Consider the following 18,487-nt stretch of genomic DNA (forward strand, 5'->3'; position numbering starts at 1 on the left):
TAGGAGCAATACTTGACACCAACACTACATATAAAGTATATTAATTAAATTAGCCGTTACTATGTAGCAAAGAAATTATTTGAAAAGTAATATTTCAGGTTTGTTACGAACGGACAGACTAACATGGTGACCTATTAAATGAGCTGCTAATTGTAGCAACAAGACTTGCATTGGTCAAAGAGCTAATAGTATCGACACATTGAACATCGTTAAACATATTATTTATCAAACTTATCGAGCTAGTATAATTCCAAGAGATACGGTAAATTGCGTATTTGTGTTATTTTTGCCAATAAAAAAAGTCTCAAAGCTAATGAATAATTAGCAAGTCTACGATCAAAGTCAATATTTTAACTTGCCTGGAAAAAAACAGTGTCACGTAAAATCGCCATGCTAGTTTTGTTTAAAAAGAAAGACTGGTATACGTAACAAGCTAAAACGTATCTTTCAAGTCAAAGCGACTGATTACCAGATAAAATATTGTAACACTGTTGTCATAACTTTGTTAAAATGAATTTGTAATATGCTTCTATAAGAACAACTATTAGTACACAACAAGCTGCCACCGTAGCCTTGAGCAATAATGCTGTTTCTGAGAGGCTGGAGATATCGGCTTACATTGACAGATACCGCTCAAATTGAGTAACTTACTGAATACGTATGCTATCATGATGATAGGCAAAGGATGTCTCGCCACTTCGTTTTCAAGGACAACCGTAAGCTTAACAGCTGAAAGAAAATATACACATAAAAGGTAAAGTGTATACTCTGATCTATCGCATGCTGACTGGCGTACAATACCATCTTGCAGAAAGCATGATGTATAATTGATTTTAGTTGATCTATGGATCTCTGATTCTTTATTTGTCATCTGCGTATAAATCGCTGCTGTGTCATATACTGTAAGAATATTGCACATTTCTGACTGATCTCTTGAAATAAAAACTGAACATGTTATATTTTCTGTTATTTATAATTAAAAAAAATCTGGCATGCTATGACTAGGTCTGCTCAAATGTCCTGGTGACGGTGGCGGTGACGGTTGTAATGAACTTCGTCTTGCATTATTTCACGTAAAAAGCTCCGAATGCGTAGAATGAGGGCTGTGTTCCCAAGTTCCGAACATAATATCCGCAGGGGTACTTGTAGAAGGTACATAGATTATGTCATAAAAAGGACATTGTGTTTGTTTTAACACTACCTTTGATTATTTTAAAAATCCCCACTCGGTATATAATACTGTCATTTACTGCACTTCGAGTTGTTTATTAGGTGGTTAAAATTGCTCCTAAACGCAGAATAAGTCCCACTTTCCTCAAAAACAATAACATAGAGCCTCTGGATCATAGATCTAGTGGCAAATAGGGGTCGTTGATTGACAAAGCACGTATTTTGAAAAAAAACCGGGGTCAATGAATGAAGGCGATGATAAAAAGGGGATCTTGTGTATCACTACGTACCCGTCACATCCACAATAGGAGCGATTCTCAGTAGCAACCAAACCACCTTTTCATCAGTTAATGTACTTGCCCATTGAACCATGATATATATTCACGGTGTACTCACTTTATTGTATCACGTGGCACCTATAATACTATTGACTATATAGTGTAACTGTTACAAAAAAGCATTATTCGAAACGGGTGAATAAACAACACTACAGTCGGAATAAAGCAAACACCCAAGAGCAATTTATTTTCGAAACATAAAGAACCATTTTACACAGCAGAAGCTGTGCGAAAAACTACTGAATCATATTAAAACAAGATATATAGTTTTGGTCTTTATTTATAAAGTATTAATCTCCTTACATCTCTGTTACTCAGAGCAGGTGGTTAGTGGTTATTTTAGATCCGATTTAAAAGATATATTTTCTCACTAGAATTGGTAACTTAGACAAAAAGTTTCTACATTTGATACATATTACAACTCTCATTTTTATGGCTGCAACGGTTTACCATTTTACTAGTTCGCCCTGTAGCTATAAGGGAACCAGCTGCATCACTTTTTTATTCAGTTCATTCTGGCATATTCTGGCATATAACAAACCTCCTCCCAAGAAGGTAACCAAAACCAAACGGGACTTCCGGGTTTTGATCCTACATCTTTACTCAAGACCTTAAATGTCAGCTCTCTGAAATTCCTGACTCCTTGTCATCAGCAGATGAATTGGTCAACCACTTTTCTGTCATTTGTACCAAATTACTTGACCATCATGCTCCTCTCAAAACAAGATCTTTGTCCATCCGCACTCGGCTACCATGGTTTAATGAAGACATTGCTTGTGCTAGGCGAGTTCGCAGAAGGCTCGAAAGAAAATGGAGAAAGTCTCAGTCAGATCACGATCGCACATGTTACCTTGATCAATTGCACTTGGTGAACGACATGATCACAAGTGCTAAAACTGAGTTTTTTAAAACCAAAATAGCCAATGGGGATGACAAAGATCTGTTTCGTACAATTAATACTTTGCTCAACAATTCAAACAAACAATTGCCTGTGTATAGCTTCTCTGATATCATGAGTGAACAGTTTTCCAACTTTTTCAAGAGTAAAACGGACAAGATCCGTAGGGACTTAGATGCTGTTGTTATGCCCAATTATGACATTGATTACAAGATTGAAGGTGATGAGCAAGCAGGGCACAGGTTGAATGTTTTCGAACCTACGTCTCTGGAGGAAGTTGAAAAGGTCTTGGTCAAACTTCCTAACAAGACCTGTTCTATTGATCCGCTTCCCACATGGCTCTTGAAACAGAACCTGTCTCTTGTTGTGCCCATTATCACCAAAATTGTAAATGTCTCTATGTACACCGGTAATTTTCCTACTTCTCTCAAGAATGCTATTGTCACCCCCATTCTTAAAAAACCGTCTCTTGATCCTAATGTGTTGAAAAATTATAGGCCTATTTCTAACATCCAATTCATATCCAAAGTAATTGAGAACATTGTTGCAGCTAGATATAAAGATTATTTGTCATCAAACAAACTCAGTGAGCCCCTTCAGTCGGCCTACAGGCAAGGGCACAGCACAGAAACGGCTTTCCTTAAAGTTAAAAATGATTTTATGCATGAGCTGGATGAGGGTAACGTTGTGCTGCTGGTCATGTTAGACCTCACCGCAGCTTTTGACACCATCGATCAAGCCACCCTCATTCACAGACTTCGTACTATGGGTGTTTCTGGACCACCCCTAGAGTGGTTTCAATCATACATGTCTAACAGACACAGTCGTGTCAACATCGATGACACTTTTTCTACTGCTGTCTCCCTTGACTGTGGGCTGGCTCAAGGATCTGTAATGGGACCATTGTCTTTTACAATTTATACTTTACCTCTTGGCATGATCATTCGTAAGCACAAACTTTCTTACCATATTTACGCTGATGATACTCAGTTATACACTGCTTTTAACCCTAAACAACCCATGGATCAAATTGATGCTATAAATCGGCTTCAGAACTGCATCCTTGATATTCAGTGCTGGATGACTCATGCTAAGTTGAAGTTAAACATGGAGAAAACAGAGTTCTTTATTGTAGGCTCACCTCATAACCTTAAATCTATTAATGCTCTTACTCTTAAAGTAAGTACAACTACCGTTAAATCTATTAATAAGGTCCGTAATCTTGGTATCATTTTTGACAGTACTATGTCTATGTCAGATCATGTAAATGGGTTATGCCGTACTCTTAATTATCAACTCCGAAATATTTCTCGTATAAGGCGGTACCTCAATGAAGAAAACTGTCATCATGTTGTTCGAGCCCTTGTGAGCTCCCGCCTGATTATGGTAACTCGCTGCTTGCTGGTATCACCGAAGCCCAACTCACGAAAATTCAACGCATTCAAAACAAAGCTGCTCGCTTGATTTTCGGTATTCGTAGGCGCGATCATATATCACCGTATCTCACCCGTCTTCACTGGCTCCCAGTCAAGCAGCAAGTTAACTTCAAAATTCTTGTTCTCATGTATCAGTGTATTAATAACAGTGCCCCTACCTACTAGTCTGAGCTAATTTCTATGTATAACACCCTTTCCAGCAAACGTAATCTTCGCTCATCCAAGGACGTTACCAGACTTGCTATTCCCAAGACCAAAAGATCTGCAGGTGACCGTGGGTTCTCAGTGTACGGTCCTCGCCACTGGAATTCACTGCCCACTTCCATCAGAGAGGCCCCGTCACTGCAGATCTTTAAAAGGCATCTTAAAACCCACCTTTTTGAATTGTTGTAATTTCATTTGTTTTTCTTTGTATTGTGAAGCGCTTTGAACTGCGAAAAAGCGCTATAGACATATTGTATGTATGTATGTATATATAGAGATACTGCTTGACTCCTGATGACCCTTTTTGACTTTATGACATGTTCCTGACATTACATAGCAATGATACCATGTTTAAGCCCAATCGACATACTCTAACATTTGCACCACACGACCTTTGACCTCGAGTGACCTCGATTTGATTTTGTTCATGCTCCCGTGATACGGGGAATACTTTTAGCCAGAGTTTGAAATTTTGACCCAAGATGACCTTTGACCTCAGATGACCTCGTGGTAATATTTATCATGAGGGATTCCACCCAACAAGTTTAAACGCAATAAGGCAAAGTTTAAATTTAGCTACTAGATGACCTTTGATTTCGGTTGACCTCAATTTTGTTTCACACATATATTTCCCTCATATCAAAAGGATTCCTATCACCAAGTTTGAGCCCAATAGGACAAAGTTTGAAATCCATGACATTTGACCTTCATTTAATGTTTTTCATGCTCCCCCATACGGAGGATTCCACCCACCAAGTTTGAACCCGATCGGACAAAGTTTGAAATTTGACCTGTCCGTAATGACATTTGACCTCGGTTGACCTCGATTTTATTTCGCGCACATATTCCCTCGTATCAAGGATTCCACCCACCAAGTTTTGACCTTTGACTTTGACCTCCGATGACCTTTAACATTACGTGATAAACAGCGCACGACAGGTACCCATCTTTGTCTGAAATATCGGAACGATGCGTCGAAGCGCGGCGAAACGCATAGACGGACAGACAGACAGACACCCCGATACACAGACAGACACACAGAGCTCATTATTTTATTAGTATAGATATTTTTGAAGCGGTACAGTTCCGCTACAAGTAAAATATATTTTAACTGAATACTACTTGAATTCCAGATCAAGAACAGGTAATGAAACATGCTCTAATATCCTAAGTAATATAGATGAGTTGACGTGTGACGTCATTGCCTGGCGATATACACGACCATCTTACTATATATAGGCGAATGTTGTATATATGTACCTATCTATCTATCTATCTATCTATCTATCTATCTATCTATCTATCTATCTATGTATCTATGTATCTATCTATGTATGTGTATAAAGGCTCTGTCAGTTTCGATCCAAATGTCACCACAATCTATAATTCATACGGGAGATCGAGGAATATACCGAGACGGTTATGCGAACATTTGATTGAAAGAATTGGCTGCAAAACAGTAAGAAAGTGAGCTCTTCGGGCAATTATATAGCGGTTGTTTGTTTACGGCCTATGCCAACCAACGCGTCCACACGTGTAGCATTAACCGCGCCGTCGTTAGCGTCGTCCGCGTACACGTTTAGGGATACGGGATGGGACAACGGGATTAGGCCTACGAAGACTTAAAATGAAAGGTAGGCTTACTTTGGATGGATTAAATAAAATAATGATTAAATGTGAAAAAAAGGAAGCTAATATAATAAGAACAGAATTAAGTAGGCCTATTTCATGCAAACGGAAAATCACAAGGGAAATGTAAGAAAAGGCAGATTTAAATAAATAATGGCAACTAGCTTAAATAAATAAATAAATAAATAAATAAATAAAATGGAAACGGAAAATTACAAGCTAAGCAGGAAATATTAAAAGGGGGGAGACGAAACTGAAAAGAAAGAAAAGAAAGAAGCTTAAAAGGAAATGCCAGAAGGGACATGTTTATAAAAAAATGAAATTGACCTTTTCAATGAATCTACATGTTCAGTAATTCCTCCTGTTTGAGTGAACGCTCCCGTTTACTCATCTAGCGGGGACCCGAGCGGGTGTCCCGCTAGTCATCACAATCTCCATTGTTTTTTGCCTCCCCATATGCGCATCATGATTTTCCCAGGGTATGTGCTTGTAAAACCCACACCGGTTCACATTAAGGCTATCGGACACTGTAGTGGTTGTATGTAGCTCAAGCACAGTACCCCCCCCCCACACACACACACTCATTAAATTGTTGGTCATTCGGGGGGAAATCGGAAGGCCCCGTGGAAGGAAAAATCTCTGAGAAATTCAGGGAAATCACTTTTGACGGTGCAAAAACGTCAACATTTGCCCCCTCAAAATAGGATTCCTTGGCTGTTTAAAACGCTAAAACCCCACAGCTTCCGGGGCGCTACCCCCTGGCCTGCCAACAGGGGCTTTGCCCCTGGACCCCATTAGGGGCCCTAAAGCTGGCACTGGACCCTAACCGTGAGGAGCTTTGCGACGAGCCGCTCGCAGTGCGGGCCACTGAACAACCACTGTCAAGCATATCCATCTGCTTGTGTTATCTCGTCAAGGGAAGTTAAGCAGTATTTACGAAGAAGAAGGAGAAGATATACCAGTCACGGTTGCTTGATGTGATCATTTAACAAAACATTTCTCCCTCCACCAATTCCAATGACAGTGTTTGAAAAAAAAAATCCAACAAAACTTGAATGTTCAATTTTAGACTTGGACAATATCAAAAGCTTTCACAATAATTTAGCTATTTTTAACACATATTTTCTGAAAATTACTACAGTTTTACATGCCATCAAGTGTATACATTGAATGCATTCTTTTTGTAAAACGATGCACCCACCTCCATGCGTAATTGGATTGGGCTAAGGACGGTAAGCCTAGACATTGAAAAAAAGATAGAAGACAGGACTCTCGCGAGGTCACTCCAAACCCACGCCAAATAAATCCGCCTTATTGAAACCGTCCACCTTCACGTATTTGCCTTAAAGATTGCCTTACATATTGCACTACATGTCTGGCAGTAAATCATTTGAAAAAAAAAGACAGGTGAATCCCAAGGTTTATAACTATGGTACTTTGATACCTTTATATATGTAGTATACAACCAGGGCACTGTAGAGATTAAGGGATATAAATATAAATACCAGGTAACTTACACAACAAAATGACGGTAAAGTAATCTGCAGATGATAGAGAGTTAATACAATTTGTGCAGGTGTATGTACTAAAAAAGTGGGTAATGGTTAATCCTACGAACGAGGAAACAAAACATATCAGTATCTATAAATAATACAATAAATATACGAACAGCTGGAAAGAAACAGAACAGGATACACCGTTTTGAGGTGAGGAGACAAGTAAAATATAGACTTGACGGTACGAGAGGGATAAAAAAAACCAAATAATTATAAGCATAGAAGTAAAAGTTCAATAGCCAAAAATACCAATTCCAAGGCCCACTAAAATAACAACAGTGATCAATGGAAATACAAAAGTGCACTAGATAAAGTGATGAAAATCACTGTGCACATAAGCAGGCATGATACCCACCCCCCTAAACAACAACAGCACACACAAACAAAACAAAAACAAAAAACAAACAATAAAAACAGGCACAGTTCTGGCATAACTTTCTGGAAAATAGCATGGTCATAATCTGATGTAACAGGCTGATGCTGGTACGTATTTGCAATCAAACTTCTCCAATGAATCATAATAAGATCACTATTTTTGTGTATATATGATTAAAATTAAACCTACTCAATTTTTGAAAATTGTAAGTGAAGTGTAAAATTTCTTTATAGCGATATTTTTTAGCTACCAGAATTGTTAACCAAATGCTTGAGCTCATGTTTCATCAGTATCCTTGAAGCAAGTGCAGTTATACCGCTTCGTTTATAGCAGTGGTGAATATCGACTTACATTGGCACCTTTCAATTCCAAGTACCGCAGAATTCCGTCTTTAAGCGTATATGCTTCTAAACGAGGGTTTTTGTTTTGTTCTTTACCAAAGGGACGAAAAGAAAATACCATCCACAAAACAATACAATAATTTTGTCTTACAATAACATGTGTTTGTACAGCCGCTATAGCAATAACAAAGTTGTTAAAACTCCAAATAATACTTTTGTTTATAGTGTTTACCGTTACTTTCGTCAAATAAATATAAAAAAATAAAAAAACCTCATTTAGATGCATATATGCAAAATATAACGTCATATTGTAGCATTTTTATGGTAATGTTATCTTTCTGATTTTGGTGAAATTTTGGTAAAAACATTGGTTCGGTATGTTACAACAGTGTATTGCAAGCCGAATGGTCCCAAATATGCTTTATGTAATCAGAATAAACACGGAAGTAAACTCGCTCTATGCTGTTGTAATTGTTATAAATGGAAAGTGATCCCACGAAACATTGGCAAATCCTAGCTGTACGTTAAAACATGATTCACAAACATGAAATCCTGATATAATTTCGATTTTTTTTTGTGTTTCAAACCGCCAACGATTAGTTATTAATATTTTCGCGTACCTTGATAAGCTACATTAGTAATCGCTGCATCACGAAATTACATTGGAAATTGATATTACTGTACAGCCTGAGTAAAAGTGCAAGTGTAATTTAAGCGCTTCTTCGCGTCAGGAAAGATCAGCTATTGTGATATGCGGTTAATAACATTTTATTAACCCTTCAACTCTACGTTTAAATACGATTGTTTATGCCTGCCTCAATCAAGATTATGGTTTATCCGAGGATTCTTAGTCAGTGGGAGTGGTCTCTTAGGTACATACATACTCTGATTGGACAATCGCTTGATTGTGGGTGTCGTCTATCAGGCTGTAGACGACCCCACGTCATCATAAGCGTAACACGCTCATAGAGGTGCGCGTATGTATTGCGTTGCGTTGTATGCGTAGACGCAATGCGGAATACTCGCACGCGCTAGCAGTACGCGCAACAAAAGATGTGAAGTTGTAAACAAGTTTCGTTCATTTTAGAAAAGGGGGAGTTTTTATGACGGTAACTTAATTTTTGCTTTAAAAAATTGTTTACAATTATTAAAATAGTATTTAACTGACTAAGAATGAGAATAAACAATAGGAATTTTTATTTTGACTATCCTCTACCTATGATAGACGACAGGCAGGTCCAATATTTTTTATCGTAGTGGATACTCAAAATATTGGACCTGTCGTCTATCACACGGTAGAGGATAGTCAAAATAAAAATTCCTATCGTTTATTCTCTAAATGTTCGGGTATAATTAATTAGTAGCTCTATATTCATTGCAATTGGTATAAAATATTTTATTGGGTCTTATTATGCCACAATAGTACAATGCTGATGCTAATTCTGCTACAACTACAACTTCTTCTAATTCTTCTTCGCCCACCGCCACTGCTGACGATTGGCTACCATCTGGCTGCATCTCCTTATCTCTTTCTTCCTAGCTGTTCTGTTCTGAGCTGGACGCTTGGCTTGCACTAGGTTCGTTTATATCCATTCTTTGATGTGGTTAAACCATTGTTTCTTCTGCCGTCCTCCCTTCCTTTTCCCTTCAGCGTATCCTTCTATTATCGGGAGTGTTGATACACTGTCACTTCCTCTGAGGATGCGACAACTACAGCTTATACTACTAATTTCAAACACTATTATCAGGAGTATTTTTGAGATGGTACAAAAATAAGCACCAAACATCTTGCTACAGAGTCATGCTAAACATCAAGCGTGTGGACCGGATTCCAAATGAAACCATCTACAATCTGACCAACACCACTCCACTGGTTGCCAGAGTCAAGATTCATGAACTCACATTTCTCGACCGTATACTGCGTCTTGAAGACGACGAGCCTGTGGAAGAATTATGCCCTTTATATTCCACCACATGGGACGAGGAAACCGGGACGGCCACGCACACTGTACTTACAGTATGTACAGCACCTCCTGGGAGATACTGAAGGGATGCTGCAACCAAACAAAATTGCTTCGCTTGCCCAAGATCGCAATAGTTGGAGCCGACTGATGATGATGATGATAACTGTCCTGATTAACTTATTCAAGGTGATTAATTGATTACTTTTGCATATTTAAAATTAACTGCTAAATAAATGTATGAAACTTGAAGGGAGACATAAAATATATAACAAATAAACTATTCGAGTGAATAGGCTATATTTCAATAAGTTCGTACTGACACACCTTGCTTCATTCATTCCCTGCACGTGTTTAATTTCAAAGAGCATCTTGAACTCAAGTTACGTGAAGTTGCTGGATTTAACGCTGTTCCTTGTTAACTTTTACCATCTTTACGTTGTGCTTTCAGGCGAGTTTCCCTTTGTGTAACATAATTGATGACTACCAAAAATAACCCCCAATTCCGAAAGAACAACTCCAAATCTGAGTGATTTTATAATCAACCCGTAACGGCGCATATTATTGAAAACTGTTTATATACCCCGCTCTCGAGCCAAATAAATAGTTGATAACTCTCCTTCAAATTCATAGTCTATCGAGATTTGTGAGCATCTTTCTTGAACATCTTAGAATTGTAATACGAGAGAGCTCCATGTAAGTATCCGTAATAATCCTCATTAAGATTATATTTCAAACAAAGTTTCACAGTTTCTTCGATAGTTTACACGTTTGCGATCAATGGCATTATAAGTGAGTACAAATGTGACGTTTTTGGCTTCAAATATAACGAGTGGTATGTTTACAAACAACTATTTCTTTCATTTGGAACGAACAAGATTTTGTTTTGTTAATATCTTGAAATTGTTAAATTGGCTTACCGATATTGTTACATAAAAACAACTTGCATTACAACCACATGGAAATCAAATAAGGAAGACTTGAATTATAAGAATCAAATAAAAGTAAATTTGCCTAGGTAGCCTTATAGCAATATAATATGCTCTGTTTGAGCAATAGAATATCAGCTTACGTTGACTTACACCTCTCACTTTTAGCATTAAGCTTACCGGATACGTATGTGATCGTGATGATAGGTAGCGGATTGTTTCGCCACTTCATTTGTAAAGGAAGAGTATCACTAAGCGCAACAGCTGAAGGGCTTTTTATTTATTCATTTACAGTACGAAACATACGTAAGCAGCAACACTGATGGCGATGGCACAGGCTTACAGAATACAAAATACAAATATTTGACATATTAGACTGTATTGCAAAAACACTCGAGAAAATAAACTCGAAAATCTCGGAAGTTGTGGGATACGATACGAAACTGTTAATAACCAACCACAATCAAGGTTATACAATGACATGTTCACCTGAACATTATTTTAACAAGCCAATGTAGACAATAATCGACCTGATGATTGAAAATGACAAAGGTATTTGCTATTATCAACAAAAATTGCAAATGTGATACTTAATATGGATATTTTATGACGACACACATTAGGAGCAACAAGAGCTAATAGTATCGACAAATTGAACATCGTTAAACATATTAGTTATTAAACTAAAAAAAATTCGTCGTCTGTATTCCATAGTGGCGTATAGTGGGGCGCCGCGAAAAACAACTTTTCGAGAAAATCGGGTTTGAAGAAATGCCAATTTAAAATCGAGTTGTGTAAATCAGACGTTCATTATATTTTGTAAATGATGTGACATTTCTGTATTAAACTAAATAGATTTTATTGTTATATATTTTTCAAAAGATATAAATACATACTATTGCTGGCAAATTGAAAAAAAAAGCACAAAGCTATACGTCACTATGGAAAACAAGCAAAACGCAATACCCTAACCTAACGTTAACCTTACGCCACCTCGGTCGCCGTGTAATCCTTATGGCGTTACTTTTCGTCGTTTGTATTCCATAGTGACGTATAGGTCTGATACGTCACTAAGACGTGTACGCCACTATGACATACAATGTTTTTCATTTTGCCGATATTTCATAATTATAAAATGTGTATAAAAAGTGGCGTATGGTCGATACGCCACTATGGAAAACAAAAAATGTCACTTTGTAACTATACGCCACATTTAATTAATTAATTACTAATTAATTAGCTAGTTTTGACTGATGAGACTTAGAATAATGAAAAGCAAACATTATTAAAAATATATGTGCCAATTTTCAAAAAAATTACCAAACATTACTATACGCCACTATGGAATACAGCCGACGAATTGAGCTATTCTAATTCCAAGACATACGGTAAATTGCGTATTTGTGTCATTTTTGCCAATTAGGTTTATATTTCCGAACAAAAGTCTCAAAGCTAACAATAATTACAAAGTCTACGATCAAATTCAATATTTTAACTTGCCTGGAGAAAACAGTGTCACGTTTTTAAAATTGCCATGCTAGTTTTGTTTGAAATAAAAAAAAAAGACTTGTATACGTAACAAGCTAAAACGTATATTTCATGTCAAAGCGACTAATTACCAGATAAAGTATTGTAACACTGTTGTCATAACTTTGTTTAAATTAATTTAAAATATACTTCTATACTTTACTCGGGAGTTGATTAACGAAGACCTGATTATAGAAACCAGTTGCCTCCGTAGCCTTGTGCAATTATTCTGTTTCTGAGAGGCTGGGGATATCGGCTTACATTGACATACCGCTCAAATTGAGTAACTTACTGAATACGTATGTTATCATGATGATAGGCAAATGCTGTCTCGCCACTTCGTTTTCAAGGACAACCGTAAGCTTGACAGCTGAAAGAAAATATACACATAAAACGTAAAGAGTATACTCTGATCTATCGCATGCTGACTGGCGTACAATACCATCTTGATCTGATTCTTTATTTGTCTTCATGTACTCGACATATCCGAAAAAGTGTCTTTGTGCATGATTATAGGTGCTCTGGTTCAAAACTTAAACTTTCAAAATGGTGGCGGTGGCCATTTTGGATTTTGGCCTCTAGCGAAAAATGCTGGGATTTTCGCGAGGGACATGGAGGCTTTTTTTCTAAATGGTCCATGGAAGTCGAATCAATTGTCAAACCTTACTAGCCAGAAAGTGGTCACCAAATTGAGTTTTTGACTTAACTATAATGCACGGTGGCGGTGACGGTTGCAATGAACCTCGTGTTGCTTTGTGTCACGTAAAAAGCTCCGAATGCGTGGAATGAGGGCTATGTACCAAAGTTCCGATCATGATATCCGCAGGGGTACTTGAAGAAGGTACATAGAGTATGTCATAAAAAGGACATTAGTATGTTTTAACACTAACTTTGATTGAAAATCCACACCCGGTATATAATACTGTCATGTTGATGCATGCAAGCATCATCTACTGCACTTCGAGTTGATTATTAGGTGGTTAAGGTTGCTTCTAAACGCAGAATAAGTCCCTCAAATACAATAACATAGAGCCTCTGGGTCATAGATCTAGTGGCAAATAGGGGTCTTTGGTTGACAAAGCACGTATTTTGAAAAAAAAAAAAATCACCGGGGTCATTGAATAAAGGCGATGCTGAAAAGGGGATCTTGTGTATCACTACGTACCCGTCACATCCACAATAGGAGCGATTCTCAGTAGCAACCAATCCACCCTTTCATTAGTTAATGTACTTGCCCATTGAACCATGATATATACTAGTATTCGCGGTGTATTGTATCACGTGGCACCTATATATAATACTATTGACTATATAGTGTAACTGTTACAAAAAAGCAACATTCGAAACGGGTGAATAAATAACTCTAGAGTCGGAATAAAGCAAACACCCAAGAGCAATTTATTTTCGAAACATAAAAGAACCATTTTTACACAGCAGAAGTTGTGAGAAAAACTACTGTAGCATAATGAAACAATATAGTTTTGGTCTTTATTTATAAAGTATTAATCTCCTGAAGTTTGAAATTTTGACCCAAGATGACTTTTGACCTCAGATGACCTCGTGGTAATATTTTTCATGAGGGATTTCACCCAACAAATTTAAGCGCAATAAGTTTAAATTTAGCCACTAGATGACCTTTGACCTCGGTTGACCTTAATTTTGTTTCACACATATATTTCCCTCATATCAAGGATTCCTATCACCAAGTTTGAGCCCAATATGACAAAGTTTGAAATCCATGACCTTTGACCCTCATTTAATGTTTTTCATGCTCCCTTCATACGGAGGATTCCACCCACCAAGTTTGAGCCCGATCGGACAAAGTTTGAAATTTGACCCGTCCGTAATGACATTTTACCTCGGTTGACCTCGATTTTATTTCGCGCACAGATTACCCTCGTATTAAGGATTCCACCCATCAAGTTTGGACCCGATCGGACACAGTTTGAAATTTTGACCTTTGACCATGACCTCCGATGACCTTTAAAATTACGCGATAAACAGCGCACGACAGGTACTATGTCTGAAATATCGGAACGATGCGTCGAAGCGCGGCGAAACGCATAGCCGGACAGACAGACACACAGACACCCCGATACACAGACAGACACACAGAGCTCATTATTTTTGAAGCGGTACTGTTCCGCTACAAGTAAAATATATTTTAACTGAATGCTACTTGAATTCCAGATCAAGAACAGGTAATGAAACATGCTCTAATATCCTAATAGTTGAATCATTTTCTTACGATCCGTGACCATTCATAGCATACCTTTGTTTCTCTGTGGATTTGACTAAATGGACATATTCTAAGAAAAAATAGCTCCTTTGTCCCTCCCAAAAATGGCGGGAAAATTTATTTATAGCTCATTTTTCAAAATGGCCGCCGGTGACATTTTGAAAAACATGAATATCTATATACCATGTTCTGGATGGGCTATAATGACAAATAATATGCCGTTTTTCACTATCTTTGGCATGCCCAACCTTTTAAGATAAAATTCAAAGTGTTGAGAGGTCATCTTAACCCCGAAATCCAAGTTGGCCGCCAGTTCCATATTGAAAAACATGAAAATCGATATATCATGAAGTGGATAGGCTATAATAACAAACAATGTGTCGTTTTCAACTATATTTGGCATGCAAAACCGTTTAAGATCATATTCAAAGAGTTTGGGGTCATATTGACCCCTAAATCAAAGATGGCCGCCACCGCCATATTGACAAAAACATGAAAATCTATATACCATGAAGTGGATAGGCTATACTGACAAACAATGTGTCGTTTTCCACTATTGTTGGCATGCCAAATCTTTTTTGTCAAATTCAAAGTGTTTCCAAATCTAAATCCAAGATGGCCGCCAGCGCCATATTGAAAAACATGAAAATCGATATATCATGAAGTGGATTGACTATAATAACCAACAATGTGTCGTTTTCATTTTTTGGCATGCAAAACCATTTAATATCATATTCAAAGAGTTTGGGGTCACCTTGACCCCTAAATCCAAGATGGCCCCCAGCACCATATTGACAAAACATGATATGGATAGGCTATACTGACAAATATTCTACAATTTTTGGCATGCCAAACCTTTTCATGTCGTATTCAAAGTGTTTGGGGCATCTTGACCCCTAAATCCAAGATGACTGTCTAAGCCATGTCGAAAAACATGAACATCGATATTTAAGATGTGACACACATGAGGCCAATACTTTGTTTTACTCATTACTTATACTATAGATTTTGAAAGTGTTACCTTTGTTCTTTCAGGAAAGTTGTACGTTAAGAGCATGTGATGGAGAACAGAACAGACACTGAAGAGCTACAGAGCTACCAAGATACTGATAAACTAGAATGCATGCTGAAAGATCATTGCCCTGTAAAAGACAGGTTAGGAAAAAGTAGAGAAATGGGAGAACACAAATTTTTACAATGGAAGGGCCTTGATCAATTTCAACATGTCAATACAAAAGTGGAATGGGATAAAGGACATAAGGGTTTTCATAAACATGCTACTTGTTGTACCACGATGTCTAACACACACGCTCACTGCCAAGCCACAAAACGCAAGCACAACTCTGAGAAAAAAAAAAAAAAGGCTGGGATGTCCGGTCAGCAATTATCTTTCTCAGAACCTCCTCACAATAAACTTCGTTCAAGAACTTCGTTCAAGTATAGGTGTTCTGCATGATAAGGCATTGTGCGTCCACAAAAGTCTGGTAACCGGGACAAAACACTTTTGTTACTTTTGACACAAGATGCATGGAGAAGATTCAAGGCACACACTATCTACATTGCAGATGAGGATACCAGAGAGCGGTTAGATACGTTTATAACGTCAATCCCAGACAGGCAAACAGCCTTTGGATTGGAAATCAGATACCACCGTCATTGCTGGCGTCAATATGTCAGCAATCAAGCGAGAGATAATCTCAGTGAAAATGCAGAGCATCTACAGCATGTTAACCTTCGGGAGGCTCAAGCTTTGTTCTTTCAACATATCCAACAAGTCATATTTAAAGATCGTGAAATACGCACCCTTGAAGGACTGCTCCAAGATTACATTCGCATTACTTCAAACTACGGGCACTTTTCCCAAGTAAGGTCCAGCTACCTCAGGGAACTTGGGGGCATAGGATTTGACTTACCTGGACTTAGTGCATTTTTGATTTTGTGCCATATCGGCCATCTTGGATGAATTTGGGCAAATGTTCGCTAAATGCATGATTTCAATGCCTCGGTTTGAAAAAATAATTTATGCCATTGACTAGTAAAGTGCCATTTTATAAGAAACCCCTTTGATTCTTTCACAATATGCCTGTTTCATATTTGCATATATGTTAAAATAAAGAAATATATAAAGGTAAATATATGCTTATGCCAATTTTGCTCCCAATTGATATTTTTGGACCATCTCATTTTATTTCGTTCCAATGACCGGTCAGAATGGGAAACTTTGAAAATTCCTAATTCGAAAAGTTTTTGACCGATTAAGCCACCAAAATACTTCTATTGATGAGTTCTATCCAGCAAACAATCTTTTGTAGCAATAGGGGCAACATGAAATTTTGATGGTTATCCCTACTTGGTTTACAGCAGTAGTGAATATCGACTTACATTGGCACCTTTCAATTCCAAGTACCGCAGAATTCCGTCTTCAAGCATATGCTTCTAAACGAAGGTTTTTTTTTTTTTCAAAGGGACGAAAATAAAATACCATCCACACAACAATACAATAATTTTGTCTTACAATAACATGTGTTTGTACAGCCGCTATAACAATAATAAAGTTCAGTGGCGTAGCTAGGGGTGGGCAGGGTGGGCGAGTCGCCCACCCTGGAAAAAATCTGGGGGGAAATTTTGGAGGGAGAAGGGAAGAAAGAGAAAGGAAAGGGGAAAGAAAGAAGGGAAAAGGGAAGTAAAGAAGGAAAAAGAAAGAAGGGAAAGGAAAGAAGAGAAAAGGCAGAGGGAATGGGGAAAGAAAGCAACAGAGAGGAAACGTGAATAAATATTAAAAAGAGGGAAATGAAGAAAACCAAAGGGAAACCTAAGAGGGACGGGGGAAGGAATAGGGAAAGGGGAACGAAAGAGGGAAAAGAGGTAAAGCAAACAACTTGCATATTGTGGGAAGCAATTCATGCACAGGGGAAGGACCGGGGGAAGGAGTGTAAGAAAGGGAAGAAATTGAAGAATATGATGAAGGACAGGAAATTTAAAAAAGGGAATTAAAACGGGAATTAGTGATTTGAGGGGAAGTGATTTAAGTGAGTGTAATGGAAGGGGGAAGGAATGAGAGAAAGGGGAAGAAATTGGAATATAATGAAGAAGAAAAGAGAAGGAAGGGAAACCTAAGGAAGAGAAGGGGAAGTAATTTAGGGGGAAGTAATTTAAAGGAAGGGGAAGGAATGGGAGAAAGGGGAAGAAATTCTAGAATGTAAAGAAGAAGGAAAGAGAACGAAGGGGAGAAGGGGGAAATTATTTAAATAATGTTAAATCAACTCAAGAATATCAGTATTGTTTTTATTGTATTGTTCGTAAATTGTAAATGCATTATGTGTTTTAAATTCTAAAATCAAAACTTTGCATTTTTACATGGTAAAATGTTCACATAAAAACGTTACAAATGTATGCAAGGAGGCTTCTCCTCATGGAATAAAAATGCCCAAACCCCATTAGCTTCCAGGGGCGATAGGCGGGCCCCTGGACCCTACGCCAGTGGACACTCCGTTCGCTCCGCTCGCTTCGCTCTATTTAATTAATCAACTTGGGGGAAATTTTTTAAAGACTTGCCCACCCTGGCAGAGAGGGCTGGCTACGCCCCTGATAAAGTTGTTAAAACTCCAAATAATGTTTTTGTGGATAGTGTTTGCCTCTCGTTACTAGTAACGAAATAAATAATAATAAACCTCATTTAGAGGCATATATGCAAAATATAACGTCATATTGTAGCGTGTTTTTTTTGGGTAATGTTATCTTTTAATTTCTGATGTAAAATATTGGTGAAAACATTGGTTCGGCATGTTACAAAAGTGTATTGCAAGCCGAATGGTCCCAAATATGCATTATGCAATCAGATCAAACACGGAAGTAAACTCGCTCTATGCTGTTGAAATTGTTA

The sequence above is a fragment of the Amphiura filiformis genome, chromosome 2 (assembly GCF_039555335.1).
Source record: "Amphiura filiformis chromosome 2, Afil_fr2py, whole genome shotgun sequence".
Lineage (NCBI taxonomy): Eukaryota > Metazoa > Echinodermata > Ophiuroidea > Amphilepidida > Amphiuridae > Amphiura > Amphiura filiformis.